This window comes from Lissotriton vulgaris, chromosome 5 (assembly GCF_964263255.1).
Source record: "Lissotriton vulgaris chromosome 5, aLisVul1.2, whole genome shotgun sequence".
NCBI classification, from domain to species: Eukaryota; Metazoa; Chordata; class Amphibia; order Caudata; family Salamandridae; genus Lissotriton; species Lissotriton vulgaris.
Window position 1 is genome coordinate 476,983,126 of NC_141693.1, and position 22,241 is coordinate 477,005,366.

At 43.8% G+C, this 22,241-nt stretch overlaps 1 protein-coding gene and 1 non-coding gene across 2 annotated transcripts in view; one reads left to right on the forward strand and one right to left on the reverse strand.

Annotated features, from left to right (window-relative positions):
- EPHA8 (EPH receptor A8) overlaps nucleotides 1-22,241 on the reverse strand; it is a 1,186,163-nt gene that overhangs the window by 709,471 nt on the left and 454,451 nt on the right. The gene's annotated exons all lie outside the window — the stretch shown is intronic.
- LOC147711115 (U1 spliceosomal RNA) lies at nucleotides 19,669-19,832 on the forward strand. The gene has a single exon (XR_015296298.1). It is a non-coding gene; the product is annotated as a U1 spliceosomal RNA (small nuclear RNA).

The window sequence follows — 22,241 nt, forward strand, 5'->3', positions numbered from 1 at the left end:
TGTGTGTGTCTGTGGCTCTGTGTGGGTGGCTCTGTATGTGTGTGTGGGTGGCTCTGTGTGGGTGTAAATGCAATAGGTCATGCATTTGCGAGCGATTAAGCTATTGGCATTGTAAATGACAATGCCATTTATTTATGATTAAAACATTTTTTTTACAAAAGAAGTCATGAGCAATGCCAATGGCTCTACCTTTAATAATGCAGAGACCGTTGCATTGTAAATGCTTGTTCCTCTTTCTATGCGTGCTGCATTCTGCAGAACGCATAGAAAGAGAAAAATGCCATTGATTGTTTTTCTGCAGGAAATCCCTTCCTACACAAAACCAATCATCCCCACAATGCAGGCACCCTTGCAACATGACACAAGGGTGCCTGCACTGGCGCATGGCAGCCAATTGTGTGGCAGTGCAGGGGAAAGCACTCAGATGCATCGTATAGTTGTGAACACAATGCCTCCCTGAGCTTTTAAAATGACACAGCTCGGCACATCAAAAGGGCTTGCAGCAGCACACTGTGTCACTTTGTGCTAAATTAGGTCTTTGTGTGTTTGTTAGATAAGGACAGAACTAAAAAAAAAAATTACCTGTTGCCCACTTGAACAGGAAATGTGAAAAAAAATCTAGGCAAAAAGGAAGAACAATATCTAGTAAGGACATGCTGTTAATTCATAACCTCAGCATAGCAGGCTGTTTAACAACCCATTTCTGGGAGGCCTCTGACTCCAAAAAAGAATGAAATCATTTTAAAATGGTGTCATTTTACAGCTTCGTGGTGAAAAGCACTAGGTAATGAAGAAGAAGATACAGAAGAGGGGGAGGAATATGGTGGAGGAGAGTGAGAAAATGGGTAATGTGGGATCTTTATTTTCAGTACACTGAGTTAGCCAGTGCTTCCATGTCATGGTCTTGTTCCTCTGTCCTTGAACCCAACAGTCTTACCCTGTGGCGTAACAACAGCCCCCACAGCCCCCGCGGTGCAGGGTAGTCCCTAAGGTCCCAGGCCCCCTCTGGCACTGTGCACGGGCAGCGGCTAAGAGCTCATGACTGGGTTTGGAGCAATGGGGGCCTTCTATGTACTTTGCAGGGAGGCCCCCTCAAGTTTCATTACACCACTGATCACACCTAATAAAAAATTAATGGAACACAATAATGAGTCGCATGTTTGGACATTGTTTTGGAAAAGCATACTGACTTTGATGGTTTTTGTGTTAAATTTTGGAACTATTGACATTTTGAAATTTCCCAAGGGTACACATCTTATCACACTTAGTAGTTTCTGTGTGCAATAAACATCTCACCACTTACAATGTTGAGCCTTGCACAAATAGGTGTTTTTGTTAACGAATCACAATGTAAGGGGCCCCCTCTAATCAGGTCCTAACTAATGCCAATACTACATTTATATGTAAACAAAACCTATTGGTTGAAAAAGCATTTACAATGGCTGACCAGTGCAAAAATGTTGTTTCTAAAAATTGTTGCTCTTAAGCTAATGTAACAGTACGATGCTAAAATGAAATAAGTTATATATTTTTATATTGAACGAAAGACTGGGAGAGTTGAGGAAAACAACACCGAACAGCCATGTCATTAAAGATAGTTTTATTAACCTACAAATCCCCTCTAAGAACTAGGTTTTAATAGATTCAGGATTAGAAAAGGTTTTTGCACATTAGCACCCACTTGGGCAGAATGACATTTTAAACACTGCAATTAACCCCCATAAAAATGTTGGTTATGCTGTGGGGGATAAATGGTTTGCATCCTATTAATATCTGTAGGCAACGGGCTGGTGAATGGCTGCAGATGGCTAATGTATAGCAGCTCAAAGGTCAAGTTTGGAGTAGTTTAACAGCCATTTAAAGAGGAGAAGTTCAAATTCACTGAATAGGGTCAAATAGTGATTATGATTCAGTTTCCCATAAAAACAACTTAAAAGCGGCATGCACAGACAATTTGAGCAATAATTGAAGTGCAATGTTATGCAAATAACTTGCTGATTACAGTTGTGATCTTCTAATATTGTACTTCCAGAGTATAATATAAACTACTTAAGTGGAACTGAAAAAAACCTTTGTTTTTATGGTTTTCCTTGGCAACTGATCGTTTTCAGTTCAAACAAGTGTGTCTTAAGGTTAAATCTAAGGGTGAATAAACATAAACTTCTTTTGATTGACTGAATAGAAAAAGACTTAGTACAATACTGTATGCTCTATTTGCATTTCTTTATTCGTGGTGCTTTTATCTATCCATGACCGAAAATAATTTGTGTAAGATTAAAAAAAATCACGTTTCTGTATGTAGAAATTTCGAGCTAGTGGTACATTTCAAATCCATAAAGTTTGCAAATTAATTCTCCTGGGAACCTACAATTATCATAAATGCCAGAATTTCAGTTCATACGCGTGGAATTTTGTGACATTGAAAAGTTTTAACCCACAAGTAATCTCTGCTGCAAGAATCAGATATAAATGCAGCAGTTTATTTTCCATTTCTTGAGTATAAAGGCATCAAACAGTAATTTAAAGAGCCAGTTTCTGAAATAAACTTTTATAACCATTTTGCGGTCTTCTTTAAGGTCTGGCTGAAGAAGTGACGTAACCATATTTGAGTGGGGGCCCCTTGTAAAGTACATGGAGGGGGTCCCCCACGCTCTCGACCCAGTCAGGAGCTCTCAGGCTTGGCGCCCGCCGCCCGTTACCAGTGCCGGGAGCCCTGGAGCGCGCCCCGGCACAGCGGGGGCTGCTGGGCTATTGTTACGTCTCTGGGCTAAAGAGAAGTGTTATATTCTGGTCTTCTCCTTCCCTGCTGCTCAGCCTGTGTGTGTGATGTCATTAGAATGTTCGTGTATGTATGGTTTGAATGTGTGGTCAGTTTGAGTGAGTGGGGCTGAGCAGCTGGATCCTGCTCCCGGTGGGGCCTTCCTTACTACCTAACTTATAACTAATAAACCTACTTAAGAATACCTACAACTATTGGATTTGCTTACCTCTCAAGATACTTACATAAATTTTACAAGAAGTTAAGCTCTCAGCACAAACATGATGAATGCATGTACAACAAAAGGGGCTTATTACAGATGCATATGTAAAGTGCTGATAGAGAGAATTGTCCTGGGGTTCTGACTGGTGCACATTTGAAGTGAGCAGTAGCTTTAGCTCCCACATCAGCATAATGTATTCACTACAAGCATCATAGCCTATAGGGACACAGCACTTTACACAGTAACCTAGGGCACTATGCAGAGTATACCACTACATTGTGATGTACGGTATGAACACTATTTTGCCATAGCTCGAAATGTTGCAAGGAAAAAAACGCAACACACTAGGGGGCATATTAACAAGAAAATGACGCAGTGCAGTGCCATAAGCAATTTTGCTGCGCCGAGCAGCATCATTTTCTGAGTATAGGAATGTGTCATATTACAATAATACGGTGTATTCCTGCTGTCAACCCAGTGCCGACACACAAAAAAAGCAGCCTTATGCCAGCGCAGGCACCCTTGCACCATGGTGCCTGCGCTGCAGGGAGGATTGTTGTTGTGCAGAAAGGGACACCTTCCTGCACAAAAACAATTATCAATGGTGTTTTGCTCCTTCTATGTGTGTTGCAGAATGCAACACAAATAGAAAACGCAAAAAACAAGGCAAAATAAAAGTATTTCTCCTCATTGAGCCTCTCTTACACCTCCCCTGGGGAGGTGTATGTTTTTGATGCTGCCTCATATTTACTGATTCTTGTAAATCTGCAGCAGTGTTGAAAAGTAATGGGTGTTGCAGCCCCTTTGCAGCAGAAAACTGCGCTGAGGATGATCATATTTACAAGGTGATTTTAAGCTCTGGAAAGTGTAAATATGTGCCTAAATATGGAGCTGGACACATTTCTAAAGGAGCGTTGCAAAAAGTGACACTCCGGTGCGCAATACCTTTGTATATATGCCCCACTGTCTTTAATAAAATGGCTACTATACAATCACAGTGTTCTACATCCAAGCATTGTTAACTGGATAAGCTGCATTTAGTGTTCATTATTCAGTTTCTCAGAAAAAAAGTTAAAAGGTGACACTTTAAGACTTAATTGAAGCACACTATTATGCAAACACCTTGGTGAACAAAGCTGTGAAATTCAACTGTTAGTGTCTTCAAAGTATTAACACTTTTTAAGTAACCCTAAAATGGCCACTGCTTCTCTAGTCTTTAACGCTATCTCACCATACCGCCAAGCATTAAAGGAATAATAATAACACACAGCATTGTATCCCAGGGTGCAATGCCTGGGCACAATACACTGTTCCCTATCATCCCAGGCATATTAACCTCAAGTGCTACATCTCAAGGACACTAGCCAACCACATTTCAGTGCATACTAGAGAAAACAGGTGCACCGCATTGCATTCAAGAGTTGCCATCCACCAACACTGCATGGTAGAAACAATAGCACACTACAATGCACCTCAATCTAGAGGCACTAAAATACCAGTATTTTCTGTACACTTGCACTTAGCCATTAATTGCACTGCATGGTAGGTTCACTAACTGGCCAGTGGCCACGCACTCTGCATCGTGCACATATTATCTCACCACGCTTCACTCCATTATAGGTGCAACATCCCCTTCTACTATGCACCGCTTCAAGAGGAAACTAATCTCACTAAAACCCAACCCACTGTAGTGCATCCTAGCTGCACTAACACACTACACTGTACTTCATCCTAGGCGCATGTTCTCACAATACTGTTTCCTTAGAGCAAAGCCCTCTGCGCAGCACCTTATGGTGATACTTGGGGACAACACTAACCCACCTCATTGCTGGGTGGGGCCTGTGCTCACTGCACCACTGGATTCAAGCTAGCCTGGCTGATGAGACGTGATACACCGAAACCAGTCTCAGGATGCTTGTTTCCGGTCCAGCATTGATCTGGCTTGGCAGTTCGGGCTGGCCAGTTGACATGAGGAGCAGGGTCAGGACTGACTGGCTTCAGACTGGAGAGGCGCAGTGAGCGAAATACAATGGATTAAACCCAGATCTGTTGACTCAGGGGTGAATGTTTGAATTGTTCAGCATTCTATCCATCATCCATTCTTAAGGATGCTATGCACAAAACTGTGCTATACGACATCAAGCTATCACTGACCAAACGCATGCATTGCATCACAGGGGCACTAAACCACACAATGAGTCTTTGGAGCACTAATCTAAGGGATGGCAACACTTCTTAGGGGCACATACTATAACATTATACTTCATCCTCTGGAAACCAATCAACCACACTGCACCATAATGACGTTACGTCGCAACACCTCATTGTAACAAAGTGTTCCTAACCCACAAACCTGGACTCTGCCCTCCTAACACTGACCTTCACACTAGACTGCATGAGATGGAGACTAACACGTTTCACTGCCTCCTATAACCACTAGTTCAGCACACTACACTGTATCACAGGATCAGCAATCCACTACATTACATTGTGTACTAGGAACTTGAGCCGATCATATTGCATGACCAATAGTGGAAATTCACCCACCACACAGCACCAGAGCAACCTTTAACCACTACACAACACTGCATCTTGCATGATACAAAACAGCAGTTTTTGCAGCACGTCTCCACTTTTGCATTTCATACCAAATATTAATTTGCCCAAATTGGTGCACACTAAAATAATAACGTGATAAAAGAGGCAGTTGGATGGGTGGGGAGAAGGGGGGTTGTCCCATTCTTCAAAGTGTTTTATACTCCGTGAACTGCTTACGTGTGGTACAAAAAGACACCAGATGCAGTCGATAAGAGGAGAGTTTGCTTCAGGGAAAAGAGAACCCATTTGTCAAAGCGTATTTCAGAATTTAAAATTTAACGAGGCAGCACACTGCCAAACAGAGCTCCCCTGCCAACATAACTACATGCGTCACAAACAGCTCACCTTATCCCAGCAAACTGCATCTTTCATAGAGAGGAAGCAGCGTCCCCGCAAATCAACATTTATGCACACTCCGCCCAACACACTTGCAAACACTTACTACCCAGAGCCGAGAACAACCCTTTAAACTCAGCACATAAACAGCACCTCTATTTTCGCAAAGATTACCCTCATACTTCGCATACTCCTGTCTCTCAGAACAACACACGACGCCAGGCCCCATTTCTCGAACCGATATAAGGACACTTTTCTCTCACTTCCAAGTCCCATTCATATACCCAAAGAGCATCCTTTCTCTCTCACACACAGCAAATCCTCTTCCACACACACAACGACATTTCAGAAGCAGTACTCCCTCCCTACGCACCTCCGCCTGACCCAAGACCACCTCGCCTTCAGGAAGCAGCTCAAGACCTGGCTGTTCGAGCAGTAGCGGACCCCCCCCCTCCCCTGGCGCGTTGAGACCCGTCCGGGTGAGTAGCGCGCTATATAAATGCCTTGATTGATTGATTGATTGTACACATTCTTGCCCGCACAGCAGTGTCTCTCATACGGTTCCAAACAGCAACCCTTCATTACCTGCACATCTCCCCTTATCATTTTCATAAGTCCTAAAAATAAGTTGGGTTCTGATTAGCATATGTAATTTGCACTGCCCAGTGACATAGAGTGAGTGACATCACCGGAAATGGGGACATAACCCTATCACAAAACGTATTTCAGTAGACAGTCGGTCTATTTTCAGTCTGTAATCCATGTGTCTACAAGCAAACATTCCCTAGGCAGCCCATTAATATTTTCCCTTGAGGTTTAGCACTCTGAATCTGATTCGCTAACTTATTTGCATGCTTAAGTAAACATTAGGCCACTATTTAAGCCTTATATCAAGGTTCTGCCACTTGCATTCCAGCTCCCAATGACAAGACTGGCACAGAAGTAAGGAATATGACCAATCAAATTGTGGGAACTATCAGTGCCGGACTGGCCATGGCGGGCACCGGGCGTTTTCTCTTTGGGTCAGAAGGTTGGGGGCCGGTAACGGACCAGTGGGGGTGATTTTGTTAGTGGGGGTCGATTTTGCAGCAGTGCTCGCCCCTGTGAGAGAAGCGCAGCAGCAGTGTTTTCTACCAGCACCCCCCTGAAAGGCCAAAGCCCCCCCCCATACCCCACCCCCTCTCCCCCACCGGTGGGCGGAACGTAATTGCCAGGGCTGGTTTGCATCCCCAGTTCAGCCCTAGTAGCTACATCTCCACCATACAAGAGATCTACCCGCCACGGAAGATTCGGGTAACAGTGCTCACCGTCTGATTTCACATAGGCTGGCAAGGAGGAAGAAGGGTGTTATGGTTTAGTATAAGCTGTCAACTCTGAACTGGAAAGATGCCCTCTCCTCCTGTATCACTCCCTGGGGGCCAGAAATCCATAGGTATCACCACGTCAGCTTACTATGCATTTATTGCCATATCGTGGAAAGCCATGCAGGCCTTTCTCATGGAACTGGACATCAGCCACACCATGTCTTGTCTGGCTGTACTTGTCAGTCGCTCATGCTGTCCTGTCTACCTCTGTAAGTAATGGCAATTACTGCCAGCCTCCATGGTAGACAATAATGGCAGGACCTGGCCTTAGCAGCAACATGGCTCAGATCCAAGTAAGGGCTGTAGGTACACAAAAAACACAAATACAACTTTGTTAGTTAAAACATGAGTTTACCCCTGAAAATGGATTGCCTCGCATTTCAAATTATCCCATTGTGCTATAATTTTAGAAGTTAGGAAATCTCATATGATGTCTTGGTAACTGAGGTGCCAGGGTGAAGACATTTGCAAAAGCTGTCAAGCACTGTTAGACACTGCTTCCTGGACACCAACGCACTCAGTGGTTACTGACCTCCAATCGCATCAACTGGAGAGTACCCTGTTGGTATCTTGGTGTATCAGTACAAATGGACCCATTACTAGATAACCAAGTACTCCTCTGCCGCACTTGACTCTCTCAGGTAGCAAGACAGAACAGCCCAAGGCTTACTCAAGGAGGTGAGGTGGGATTAGAAGTCAGAATACAGTGCACGCCATACTAAAAGCTGATAAAATCAATGTCCAGTCAGTGCTTTACTTTTTATAAAAAGAAAAGTACTTTAATATGCACAACAGAAATATACTACACATAAAACTAGGGTAAACAGTAAAAACCTGATGTCTCTACAAGCCTCTGGGTTAGAGTTCTGACCCCAGACAGTATTATAGCGCCTAAACGCTAAGCACTATAAAAGACAGTTAACATGTAGACACACAACTATCATTGCTTATTACAGACCATGTTGCACAGGGTTGTTCTCATTCACTAGAGTCATTATACCAATCCTTGTGTTGAAATGAGGTAGTGCCAGCAATTGGGGACGATTCACAAAGGTAAAGTTAGTAGAAAGTCTAGCTTTACGACTTTCGGTTTTCACCAAGGGCATTTACGAGTAGTAAATGCCCGTTGTGAATACTGAAAGTCAGAAAGTTAGACTTTTGTCTAACTTTACCTTTGTGAATCGAGCCCTTGGTGTGCAAGTCAAACGTTTTTGATCAGCCCCATAACCACACTACTCAAAGAAACAGAAAAGCCCTGACATCCGGAGTGAGGACACAGCTCTAGTGGCGTCAGGGATCTGATCACAGGTGCTTGAAGTCTTGGCACAGTTTACTGGAGTCCCACTAGTACAGGAGCCACTGGCTAACTGTAAGAGGGTAGTGGCTGGCCAGATTGCCAGTACCCACTGATACCTCCAGATATCACAAAAAGAAAGGTGGGGGGCTTAAAACACCGAACACACTTCACCAGTTACAGATATTAACCGGAAGTTCAAAACAGGCTCCCAGAGCACAGGGGAGGGGTCTGGGCAAAGTGATCGCACCTTAAAGGACTGGGATCAAGCTCCCCCCACTGCCTCCGTTGATGTGCTGCAAGCTTCCTTATATTAAGCAGCTGTCTGTCCAGCTCCACAAGCCTCACAGGAACAGCTGGTACTCTGGCCAAAGCCGCTGCTTTCTTGTCAAACTGGCAAACTCCTTTGCAGCCGAATCCATCCATCACAGAGAAAACTTCCTCAAGTTAACCCCCATCCAGGGGTGTGTAGAGATTCGGTGAGCTAGCCTCTTATCTTGCCTTTGCGCCGCAGGCCATAAATAGCTTCCTCAGATTAGGGTCACCTCTTCAGAATCATTGACCAGTCTTGTACCACAACTGACCACGAAGGTCAGACTTTTATCACCTCTGATTGACAGGCTGAGTCAATCAGAGGGCCTGCTACTTGAATACTGTGTGCCCCTCCAATCACAAGGCACATTCATCACATGTCCACTGTGTGTCCAAAGCATACAAAGGATGGTCTATTGTCTTCCCTTGTACCAGCTGGGGCTATTTCCCAGAGAGGAATTTTAATTAACTCCAGACCTGGGGGGGGGGGCTTGACCATCTCCCAACAGAAAGGGTCGCTCCTAGTAGGGTTAGGACAGCTAAACACAGATAAGAGTGAGTGTCTACCCCCAGTTCAACGTGCCTGTCCAAGGAATTGGGAGGATTACATGGGAGCTGGAATGTCCAGCAGAACAACTCACATTACACACAATGGATCAACTCACCATCCTTCCCCAGTACACGCACGGGCTCTCAAACACACATCAGGTAGACAAAGGCAACAGCACCACAGGCAAGAGAGACTGCAAAGACTTGATCAGCAGGATGGCTAGTCATCCACCATTCTTAGAATACAGGGATGCAGGTATCCCTGGTTATAGAAGTGTTGCTGCCACCTCTGTCAGTCTATCACAGCCTGTATAGAGAGAGAGCAGTAGTCGCTTTCTGTGAAATAGGGGTGCACTATGCATGCCCCCCCTCTACCTGACAGCCATACTCTAGGGCCTTAATCCATGTAAACTGAGAGAACCTCAGTGGACATGTATGATTGTCAAGCTCACAGAGATAGGGATCCAGACACCCTACAGTAGCTTCTACATTACTTGTCGGAAGATCAGCATAATGCAGGGAAAGCACTCTCTCCAGAGACATGCAGAAGACTTCTTGTCCCAACAAACAGCCACAAACATTTTGTACGTGTACATAAATATTGCTAGTACTTTGTCATGCTCAAATCATAAGAGTCTTAATAATGCTAGGGAAGTTTAAGTAAACCTATTTTTGTGGTATGAAAAAGCCTGGTCTGCGCCTTGAGACCCTCACGGGTGAGTAGCCATGCTCTACAATCCCTTGATTGCTTGATTGAGGGTTCACCTCCTTGACTTGTGGGATGTAAGCAGTGCTTAATTCGTGCCTTTGGCAGCCAGTGGAGCCACCCAAACTAATTTCTGGGGACTGAGACTATATTTTCAACATTGGGCTTTGACCCATTGCAAGAGAGAGGAATGCAGAAAAGGAAGAAAGTCTGAAAAAGAGAAATATAGAAGAAAGGTGACAAAGGAAGGGCCCTGGAATAAAAAAAACACTGCAAGACTGAGATAAAAAGACAGCAGTTGTAAGTTGCAGAAGGAAGTGGCATGTGGCAGAATCAAAAGGAAGCTTGGTATTTGGCAACGCCGGTATTCGGACTTGCCAGCTCCTAAGAAAAACTCTGTACAGATTTATTTGGTTATTTATTTATTTTAGTTATTTATTTAATAAATTGAGCCCTGGGTGTAAGGAAATGGGTAACTCTCTGGGGATTTTTTTTTTATTTGTGGAAAGAAAACAGAAAAAAGTTAGCAAGTGCACACATGCATTACACATTTCAATTGAATGAACACCTGTAGCAGTTCTCAACGCATAAATATTTATGCTTCTGCATATTCATGGAAAGCTGTGAAAGTCATTTCTTTCCTGTAGCGATCGTGGATTTTTTGCCAATTGAACAAAGTTAAGAATATTATCTCTATACATAGTGATCACTTTATTAGACCATGTTTCTGACTTTCTTCGTCACTAGAACTAAGACCTGTAGTTGGTCTGCAGGTTAACGGCACTCTCCTAACATCATCAACTTGAGATACAAAGGTTTTCTTTGTAAATGCCTATAGATAAAAGAAGTTATAAGAGTTATCGTCTTTGCTGTGAAAATGTGATGTTTGTTCATGTGAATTTGTTTTTAGTTTAATCTAAAGAATAAAGCATGCCCCTCTATCCTTTAGAGAAAAATCACTACGGGCCAGATTGGCCATTTGCGACCACAAAATTGATCTGGCCCATGTGCAAACCCAAATTTTGTGAGTTGGTAACGAATTACCGACTCGCAAAATAGGGTTTGCGACTTGCTATTAGGAAGGGGCGTGCAGTGAGTCCAAATGGCATGTACCATTGTTTTGCGACCGCATTTGCTCCACTCTCCTTTTAGTAATGGGTAAGGCCGCCATAGAGATGGGGTCCGCAGTGCCAATATTGGCCCTGGGAGGGGGGCTGCGTTCTCCCCTCCCCATTTAAAAAGCTGTTGGACCCAGGGGGATGGGGTCCCCTGGGGCGAACTGGCCCGGGGAGGGAGGCTGTATGTCCTCCTCTGCCTTTAAAATATGGCCAGGCCCCAGGAGATGGGGTTCCCGGGTCCAAAATCGGACAAGAGAGGGAGGCTGTATGCCGTTACCCCATAACTCCAGTGGTGGGCCCCGTGAGGATGGGCCTCAGGGCCAAAAACAGCCTGGGGAGCAGGGCCACATACACCCCTCACCTAACAAAATGCATCTGGCCGTGTGGATGGTGTCCCTGGGGCCAACATTGGCCTAGGGAGGACACATATGTACGCCCTTCCCACAAAAAATGTGCCAGGCCTGAGAAATTGGGTATTTGGGGCCGAAATGGGCCTTGGGTGAGGGGCTGCGTACACTGTTAGATTAACATGTGGTAATTAAATATTACTTTGCGATTGAAAAATACCTGAGAAATTCACTGAAAGTAACTATAAATCGCGCCCTTGCCATGCACTTCTATTTACCCCACTTATTACATCACTTGTGACATCTTCTATGACATCATTGATAATATCACTGCAACATCTGCTGTAAAATCATTGATGAGAAAGCTGTCCATGACAAGGGAGCGAGCTATAATTATCTTAAGGCAGTGCTACTCAAAGTACAGCCCGAGGGCCGCTTGCGGCCCTGTTTACCTTTACATGTTGCCCCCTTGATGAACAGCAGAAGGTACTGCTGTCTAGTTGCTGAGCACTAATATTCAGAAATAAATGTTGAATAATCAGAAAAGCATTTATTAACCTGCAAATAAATGCTTCCCCTTTTATTTAATTTTTTAGACCTCTTACAGCCTCTTACGTTGTGTCTAATGTTTGTGTGGAGGTATAATGATCCTAGGGCTTAAGGCTTGCTAGGGCTGTGAACTGTTAGGAGGGTCTCACCCTATGTAGTTCCACCTCCCATCATGTATATATTTGTAAATGAATGCACAGAATTGTGTAGTGTGGGGGTGATAACATACATATGCCTTTTTCTAAGTAAAAGCACTGACTTAGCATTGAGACATTTATTAACCCCTTAAGTGCTGCGCACGTTCGCCGGCCGACGGCACCACTACCTCCGTAGTGCTGCCGTCGGCCATTGAACGTTCGAACTGCACCTGCGCAATGGAATGTCTAGCACTGGAGCTGGACGTTCCATCGCAGTTCAACGGTTAAGTGGGTGTTTTTCATTGCGTGGTGACCAACTTGGTGCCAGCCCACACCCACCTCTCCTAAATAGGCCTTGGAGTGTTCTGTTTCTCTCCCCTGAGAGACCCCAGTACAATAACAGGTTACTTTGTTCCCAGTAGATCAAAGGTTGTGGACATATTACTTGTGAAGGATCTGCATCCTTCACAAGTAATAACCTACTTTTTTACAAATTGCTTGTAACTTTGTGGGTCTTCACCACATTAGCAAAACCAACTCCAAACGCACCTATTTGCTCACCACATTTATAGCCTCTGAATGGCATTCACTTCATGTAATTGACAATTGTCACTACAAAAACCGTATTTCTGGTTCCAGGTCCAACCTTTTGTGTACATAGGTGTGAGGTACAGATGACCTACACTTTAAAACAAAACAAAGCTTGCTGTTACATTTGATGGCATTAGGTGCCCAGGCTTTATGGCTGATGTGTCTAAAAACAACCAGTGTAATGAACATTAACTATGCTGCAATAGGTGCATGCACATTTCAGTGACTTTTGACAAATGGTCAGCTTATATTAACCGCATTGCTGCTGCGGTGATTTTTGCGCTACGCGGCTTTTTTCGAAAAGCCGCGTTAGATGACGAGCTCAGCTCGTCATCTGCACACGCCCCCCGTGGCTGATGACGAGCTCAGCTCGTCATCAGCATCGAAGGGGTTAAAAACACTGATGCTCTCCACTGCAGAATTATTTGCAATAATACTCTAATCAAATGTTAATTATTGCATCACTCAGGCGTACATCTATTTATTTCCATTTCTGCAATAAGACAATGCTGAAAGATCCAAAATGACCAAAGTGCTCCGCTTGACTATTTCAATTACCTAAGGTCAATGGAGAGCAGCAGGACGATGACCTAGTTGGAGAGAATATTGTAAATGTAATTGTATTTATCAAGCGCTTACTACCCCATCACAAGGTGTTGAAATACTTTTCGAGGAGTCGCACGCTACTCTGGAATCCAAAGTGGATTTTTGGTGGATTAGTAAACGGAGATGTACGTTGTTAACTGAGGCGGTGGACATGTGAGTCTGATAGTTGGATTGAATAGGATAAAGGAGGGATAGAGGAGGGAAAGGTCCAGAAGTTTTTATTTGGAAGTTCATAATAATAAAACGAGGTATGGATGAGTCAAAGGAGGGATAGAGGCGGGAACAGTCAACCAAGGATTATTTATCATAGAGATCACAGTAGTAAAATGAGGTTTGGGATGCCTCACAGAATGGAGGTAGAGGATATATCGAAAGAGGTACAGGATGAGATATAGAGAACTGAGTTGAAGAGAACTGAGGGGTTTCTTATTTTTTTACAGGGGAGTAAAGGAATGCATATATAGATACATAACTACATTAAAAGGTATACTTCTATATAGAAAATAATTAAGAGATATAAAGTTGCATTACATAACGTCCTTTATGTACATGTATGCAAAACTATTATGAAACATAGATTATTAAGTGTTGCTGTACATGAAGCTAATTTATTTATTTATTTTTATATCATTTTATGGCTAATTTTATGCTTTTTAAAATGGGTTTATTCATTTATATTTTTGCCATTGAATAATGGGACACATGTCAAGAATGTGCATCCCACTTGCAACAGCTAAGCATGTATTAAAACAAAAATCTCCTGGTTGTCCTGGAGCAAGAAATGGATAAAGGAAATCAGTAACGCTGCAGCGGTGCCTGCGTTTTACCCGCAACAGAGGTTGACTTCGCAATGCGGGTCAGTTAGACAGGGTGCTCCAGAGACCAAACAGGGTTCATCCTGGATGAGTTGATCCGGTTTTGGGTGGAGGCCTCCAGGACTGCCAATTCGGTCTGTCTGACCCATGGCTACTAACAGGGTTAGGATGGATGGCTGTTTAGCATCACCTGCCCTCTCTGCTATCCTTGGTGACACCAACATATATATAAAAGTATAGGGGCTACACACTTGTACATGTCGAGTTGATTTTTAACAAATTACAGAAAGTTGTGATCCAATAGGGTAGACATCTTTGCACATTTATAATCACAGGGTTCCAAATAAATATCTTACAGTTTAATGTGAAGAATAAAGTTTACCCGTAGGGTGGCAGGAACGCACTATCCTATGTATTAATTGGAAAAGGTGATACAATTGTTAGAACTGCTGTTTGGAATTCTCTGGTAGCTCTGGATCAACTTTGAGTGTGATGTAGTATTATAGGATTCTGTTTCATCAAACAGGAAGCAGGTAGAAAAAAATATAATTTTCAGGAAACCAAGGAGATTTGTGGCCAGTCCTTCTCTGGAAATGCTGTAACTGATGCACCAATCAGCTCTTTTACAGAACATCGTGCACCATAAAGGTGACTGGTACAGAACTGCTCACAACAGCAGGTGGAAGCCGATATTGAAATCTTCCCAGCCTTAATGAACCTAGAAGATACATTACTCTATATTTTCTGTATAGTGTGAATCAGATGAGACCGGAGGAGCAGTAACATGCTTAAGAAGCAAGAGGGATGAGATCCAAGCATTTTTTGGTAAAGGGGGGGGGCATAATGTTTATCAATTTGAAATTGGTCTTAATTGAGTTAGGAGTGAAAGAAACACAGTAGACCTCAATGTTTGAATAGAGTCAACAAGACATGACCAGTGTCACCAGACAATGAAAATGTGAGATACAGCTGTATAAGTTAAATGCTGGGTCGGGTAATGTTGTGCTGGTTGAGAAGGGTTCAGCACAAGACACACAATTGATGGACAGAATGCAGAACAAATCAGAACATTCACCCCCAGTCAAGAGATCTGGGTTTAATCCATCATTCTTTTGCACACCATGCCACCCCAGTTTAGACCTGGTTTGTATATGTTGCTATAAGTTTAAATTAGAAGCTGAGCAACATGTTGCCAAGCTTGAGACCCAAGGGATAAAGTATGTGGTAGGGGAACGTGTTGGACATGAAGTTATCCATTCAGATTAACCCTTGCATCTAGGAGAAAAAGGTGGTGAGCAAGGTCAGGATATTTTTGCAGATGTCCTTCTACATGGAGAGAGGCAACATTATTGTATTTGTTATTTGTATACCACTCTTCTGTCATTAGTGTGTGCTCACAGTGCTTACTGACTGGCCAGGGCCAGCATGTGTGGTTGAGAAAGTGTTAAAAGGTGGGCAAGGTAAGAAATGTTTGATGTTAAGTGTGACTTTCCTTGGAGAGCCAAGTGTCATGTATATGGATGCTCTGGGTAATTGTTCTTGTTTCAAGAAGTATATGCTGACATTACTATTGTCATCCATGTCAAAGACCGCTGAAAGTTCTAGGATCACTATTAGACTGGAAACTTCATTGTACTGATCCTTAGGGTCTAATAGAGTACCTGGATGGTTTCAGTACTGCTGGCTGGGCAGAAACCAAACTGGCAAGTCTAAAGAACATGTTGGCAACTGACATGTCCATGGTTGGGTGGTGTCAAACCTTTCTAGGATTTTGCCTAGGAAAAGGATGTAGGTGATGGACAGCCATTTGAGCCCATCATGATCATGGTTTAGATTCCAGAGGAAAGGTAAGATTTGACCATGCTTTAGGGTTTGGTAGAAAGGGACTTCCTGAAGAGAGAATTTACAAGGCCGATGTTAGTTTTTGTATTGTAATCCAACATTAATTCAACATTAATGTGCTAATGCCACCTCTTGAGCGGAGTGACTGCTCCCCCGCTGCTGCGGTATCACCTGTTTGTTACTTGACTCTTCCAGTCCATCAATCGTGCTGTACCTTTTTCTCTTTTGTTTTTATTCTTTTGTTCTGCTGCTATTGCTAACTTATTTTGTACTTTGTTGGGCTTTTGTTAAATTTCTGTTCCTGTTATTGTGAGGTTCTGTGCTTCACCCCCCCAGACATTTTTTTCCCGCTCCTTCCCTACCGCTTCCTGTCTTCTGCAGCCCCTCCCATCACCTAGGACTACTTATGGAGGCCAAAGCATGGCTCTAGTGAGCGGCTCCTCAACCTCTTGGTTTGCATGGCTGCTCCCCTGCTGCTGCAGTAGCATCCGTTTGTTACTTGACTCTGACAGTCTAGCCATCATGCTGTAACATTTTCTCTTGCATTCTTATTCTGTTGTTCTGCTGCTGTTGCTAACTTTTTTGTATTGTATTGTGCTTCGGCTGCTGTTGTTAACTTTCTGTTGCTGTTATCGTGGTGTTCTGTGATGCTCACGCCATTTTTCTTACAGTCCTTTCCTACTGCTTCCCGCCTCCTGCCACCCCCTCCCACCTCCTGGGACTACTTATGAAGGCCCCAACTGAGACATGCAGTGGACGCACCCAGCAAGCCCATTTCCGGCGCACCGAAGGCCTGCCAAAGGCAAGCCCATTATTGCTCATCCATGCTAGACATTGCCTCAGCTATGCCTGGACGCAACAAGATTTCTCACAGAGACCAGATCCACAAGCACAGAGGTGGAATCGCCATCATCCACTGTACCACCACCACAGACTACGCCATCCCGATCAGGCAACTTCCAAGGGAAACAACCTTTAGATCATGAATTTTACTCCGCAATACAATCACAACACCGTCGTTACAACTACCGCATTGTAACCACGCAGTGCCATTACTACGCAAGTCATTACATTGACTTGCAGTAGTTGACGCTTTAAAATAAGGAATTGTATAATTATACATTTCTAATGTTACAGTGCCATCTACTGCAAGCCGATGTAATGACTTGTGTAGTAATGGCATTGCATGGTTACAACACAGTCGTTGTAACAACCGTGTTGTGATTGTATTGCAGAGTAAAATCCGCGTTGCAAAGGTATATATTCAACTTCTAACTCTGAACAGATGGCAAAATCTTCATCAGAGGTACCCTCGCCTATAGACCCCAAAACCTCACCCCAGATACTGCAGTGCCATTCCCAACTTAAATGCTGCTCTCACTATCAACACCGAAAACTACATCTTCCTCTGCAATCTCAATTTCCACCTCGACAACCCCAACAACACCAACACCGCCAATCTCCTCGAAAACATGAGCAACATCGGCCTTACCCAACTTGTCACCATCCCCACACACATAACAGGACACAGAGCCAATCCTATCTTCACGGTCAGAGTGCAGTATAGCCATGTCACCGAGCTCCCCTGGATAGGCCATGCCATCATCCACCTTACCATCTCTGGTTCCCTAAACACTGCCCCCAAGCCACCAAGCACTTCACATGCCAGCTGGAACATGGTCTCAGAGAGCCAATGGACCGATGCCCTCAACACCTCCTGCCCTCATTCCACAACCAACCTAGAACAGGCTTTCTATGTCTGGATCAAAGACTGCACTCTTAGAGTCATCCCCAGCAAACTCACCAAGTTCAAGAGGTCCTCCTAGCAAGCCAGCTGATACACCACAGAACTAAGAACCATGAAATGCACCTGAAGACACCTTGAAAAGGAAAATGGTACACCAGAACGGAGCCCACAAACTGAACCACATTCAAAACAGCACTCAACCAATATCACCAATTCCAGAATAAGATGAAAATAAACATCCTGGCTGACCGCATTGAAGGAAGCTCCAACCACAGCAAGGAATTCTTCAACATTGTCAAAGTGTTCTCCAGCCCCTCGGCCACTGAAAATGGCCTCACCCCTTCCCAAGAACTCTGCAACACCTCGGCAAACTTCTTCCACGACAAGTTCTCCACCATCTAAGGAACTTTGATCCCCAACCTGCTGACATCCTCAGCCATCTCTTCCCCTATTATGAGGAGCACAACCACCTGCTCACCACCTGTGACCAGCTCATCATGCAAAATTCCACAGCCATCATGAACTCTGTCCACTCAGTAGCTCCCACTGACCCCTGCCTACACCACATCTTCAACCTCAGGAGTAAGGCGCTAAGTAGAGAGCTCACCGTCATCTTCAATGCATCCATCACCAAAGCCACCTTATCTGACGAATGGAAACACGCAGAAGTCAAGTCCCTTCACAAGAAACAATCTGCCCAAACTAGTGAATTCAAGAACTACAGTCCCCTCTTGCTGCTGCTTTTTCCAGCCAAAGTCCTGGACAAGGCCATCAACCACCAACTCACACAACACTTGGAGAACAAATATCTTCTGGACATCTCCTAATCTGGATTTCCCAGCACCAAAACTGCCCTGATTGCAGCCACAGAAGATGTCAGATCCGTCCTGGACCAAGGAAAGATGGCGGCCCTGATCCTCCTCGACCGCTCAGCATCCTTCGACAGAGTATCTCACCACACCCTGATCAAAAGGCTCCCCGACAATGAAATCCAAGGAGATACCATCAAGTGGATCGCCTCCGTTCTCACCAGTAGAACAAAGAGAATCTCCTTCTTCCATTCACCTTGGAACCTAAGAACACCACTTGCAGCGTCTCTCAAGATTCGTCCCTCAGCCCTACCATGTTCAACAGATACATGACTCTCTTGGCCAACGTCAACAGATCACATGGACTGAACATCTTATTCTACGCCAGCAATAGCCAACTCACCCTCTTCCCCTCCGCCACACCAATCAACTTCCACAGGTGGATGACGAACATCGCCGACTGGATAAGAGACAACTGCCTTAAACTCAACACAGACAAGACTGAAGTGCTGATCTTTGGGAACACCATCTACCCATGGAACAATGCTTTGTGGTCTCCCAAACTAGGACCCTCCCCCACTCCAACAGACCACACTCACAACCTTGGCATCATCCTGGATGGTAAGCTCACCATAAAAGAGAGATCAATGCAGTTTCTACTGCCTGCTTCCTCCCCCTCTGTATGCTATGCAAAATCTTCAAGTGGATCTCCATCAACACCAGATGAACCGTCACACAAGCCTTTATCAGCAGCTGATGGGACTACAGCAAGGCATTCTACATAGGAATCACCTCACACCTCCTCGAGAAACTGCACACAATTCAGAACTCAGCTGCCAGGCTAATCTTAGACCTCCCTAAATGGACCTAAACGCCCCCCCTCATGAAGCTCCACTTGCTCCCCATTCAAAGGAGATGCCAGATTAGATGTACACCTTCAAAGCCCTCCACAACCAGGGGCCGCCTTATACTTACTTGGCAGGTGAGACACCACGATCACGAAGGTGGTTCTCCCAGGGTGAGGCTTATACATTGCACTTTGGATGTGCTGACCTCTGTGATGTTCCCAAATGCAGGATCCTCGACTGCATAATTATGGGTAGTGGGGGACTGCGTTCAAGCTTGATCCTTGAAAATCTAAAAAACAGGCACCTGCTTACATCTACCAGCGACTGAACTTCCACCTTCCCTCCAGAAACCTACGCTCTGCTACCCTCTGCTGCGCCCACACACCCCGCCTTCGTCGCAGCAACAGTGGAGGGCGCTCCTTCTTCTACCTCACTGTGAAGTCCTAGAATAACCTCCAACTTCACCCACGGACCTCATCCTCTCTCCTGGAATTCAGAAAAGGACTCTGTTCAACTAAGCCCCCTGCAGTAGCACTCTCAGCACCTGGATATCCTCATCGGTGATTAGTCGGGCTAATAACTGTATAACTTTTATGGTTTTTGTTTTTAAACCGAATAAAGTTTTCTGAATTTGAATTTGATTAGTCAGGCTATACAAATCCAGTTTGTTTTATTGATTGAGAAGTAGTCTGAGAAGAAGTGTTTATGTCACTAGACCACAATGAGTGAGGTCTAAGGAGGATGTGATGGCTAAATATGTTTAGAAGCCTCCAGCAGTGGCTTAGGAGGATGATTTCATTTTTGTGAGTGCCAGGTCTGATTTGTGTATGACTCGGAGTGTGCAAACGATTTTGTGGGTTCTGCCCTAATATGTAATTGTATAACCATCTGGTATGCATCCATCAGAATACAGGAGGATGCAGATGATTTGAACCCCGGCCCTATTGCGAAACACACAATACAAAAAATGCAACCTGGTCATTGTTGTTAGAAGTAGAATTAAATGAGGGAATTTTCTTTCCAAATGATGGTATCTGTCTTCCACTAAAAATGTTCTCGAAAGTTTATGACTTTTAATGTATTGTAAAAGGTCCCTCTTGCAGAAAGGGAAAATTTGAACTTTCCAAGCCCAGCCACGTGTAAGACGCCGATTAAGCTCTAAAATTAAATTAGCAAAATCTTGTTTTATGTCTAAAGACGACTCCATGGCCTCTCAAGCTTTTCCTTCATCTCAGGAAGTTCTCACACTTTCTCTGTAGAGGGCTTTCATCAGTGATCATCTGTCGCAATAGTGATAAGATCCCCTGGTGGCATCAAAATGTGCACCACATAATTAAAAAGGTGAGGAAGGAGGCTCCTGTCCCTATCTGTATGCAGGGACTGCTGTAATGTTTTGAATTAAAGTCAATCATAGACATTATAAAATGTCAGATTATAAGGCCAAAGAAGATGCAAGCATTTGATAACTTCACTGAGGGGCCTCGCTCGGTGAACCTCGTGGGACCTCTTTGGAGGAAAGCAGTGGAGAAGAGGGAAGGTGATTTGGAGGGTAAAACTGAAGGAACAAAACATCGAAATGGGTGAAAGTTCTTCGCTATTGTAATGCTAATTTTGAATTGAATACTTACCTTCTTCAATAAAATCGCAAGTTTTTAGGAAAAGATCTATTTTTTATAGTAGAAGAAAAAAAAGTAACATTGTCAGGATTCTCCGTAACATGCACTTGTCAATCTGTTTGCACTAATAATTAATCTTGATTTAGACCTCTCACAAATACTTTAAAACTGATTTCTTTATGTACTTGCTGTTTCAGGTTTATGTTTTCAGAAAGGAAAAATACCTGATTTCACTGCTTTTCCCAATACTTTTAATGACCTGGAATTAGAAATATAGACCAGGTCAGTATAAAAAGACACAACCAGGCGGCAACCCTGCCCATTAAATAGATGGCCATTTCCCCTTGTTAAATTCTAACAGGTTTGACCTTCAGAAATGTAACCAAGGATGTGACCCTTGTTGCACCTCGTAATTACCGGGTGCGATAAACTTCCCACCGCTTGCAATTGCGATCCTTGCACAAACAGGAATTTATGCATGGGATGTTATTTAAAGGGCCTTTCTGTTCAGCCCCTAAGTAGGAAACAAACAGCACATAGGCTTAATGTTAATGTTGAAAAAGAGAAGACATTGAAGAACAGTAGATTACAATGTCCCATAACACTTGGCTGATTTGCCCTGCTTTAAGTTTCAAGACACATTTCTTATTGACACAAACATTGTTCACACTTTTTTTTGTTTGTTTTTGTTTTTGATTAATAGAATATTTCAGTGCACCGCTGGAGAGGTAGCAGTATCACCCCAGCACTGCTTCCATTGCAACGTATATAGAACGAGTGAATTTAACACATGAATGCTTGTCTTGGAGGTACACCGATTAGCTGTGTTATGCTCACACACACAGCATGTATGGCACTTTCTTCAGTTTGTTTTTAAATCTGCAGTGTCCACAAGTAAACAGGTTGCTGTTCTTGCATGCATACCCATTGCAATGATCACAGGTTTTGCTTTTACATATTTAAAAACAAAAAAGTAGATTAAGGTATGAGAGCCTTTGCCTTATCTAGCAGCATGGCCTGAGTGTGTTTGACAGGGAGTATACATCAAAGCCCTGAAGAAGCTCATATGACCCCCT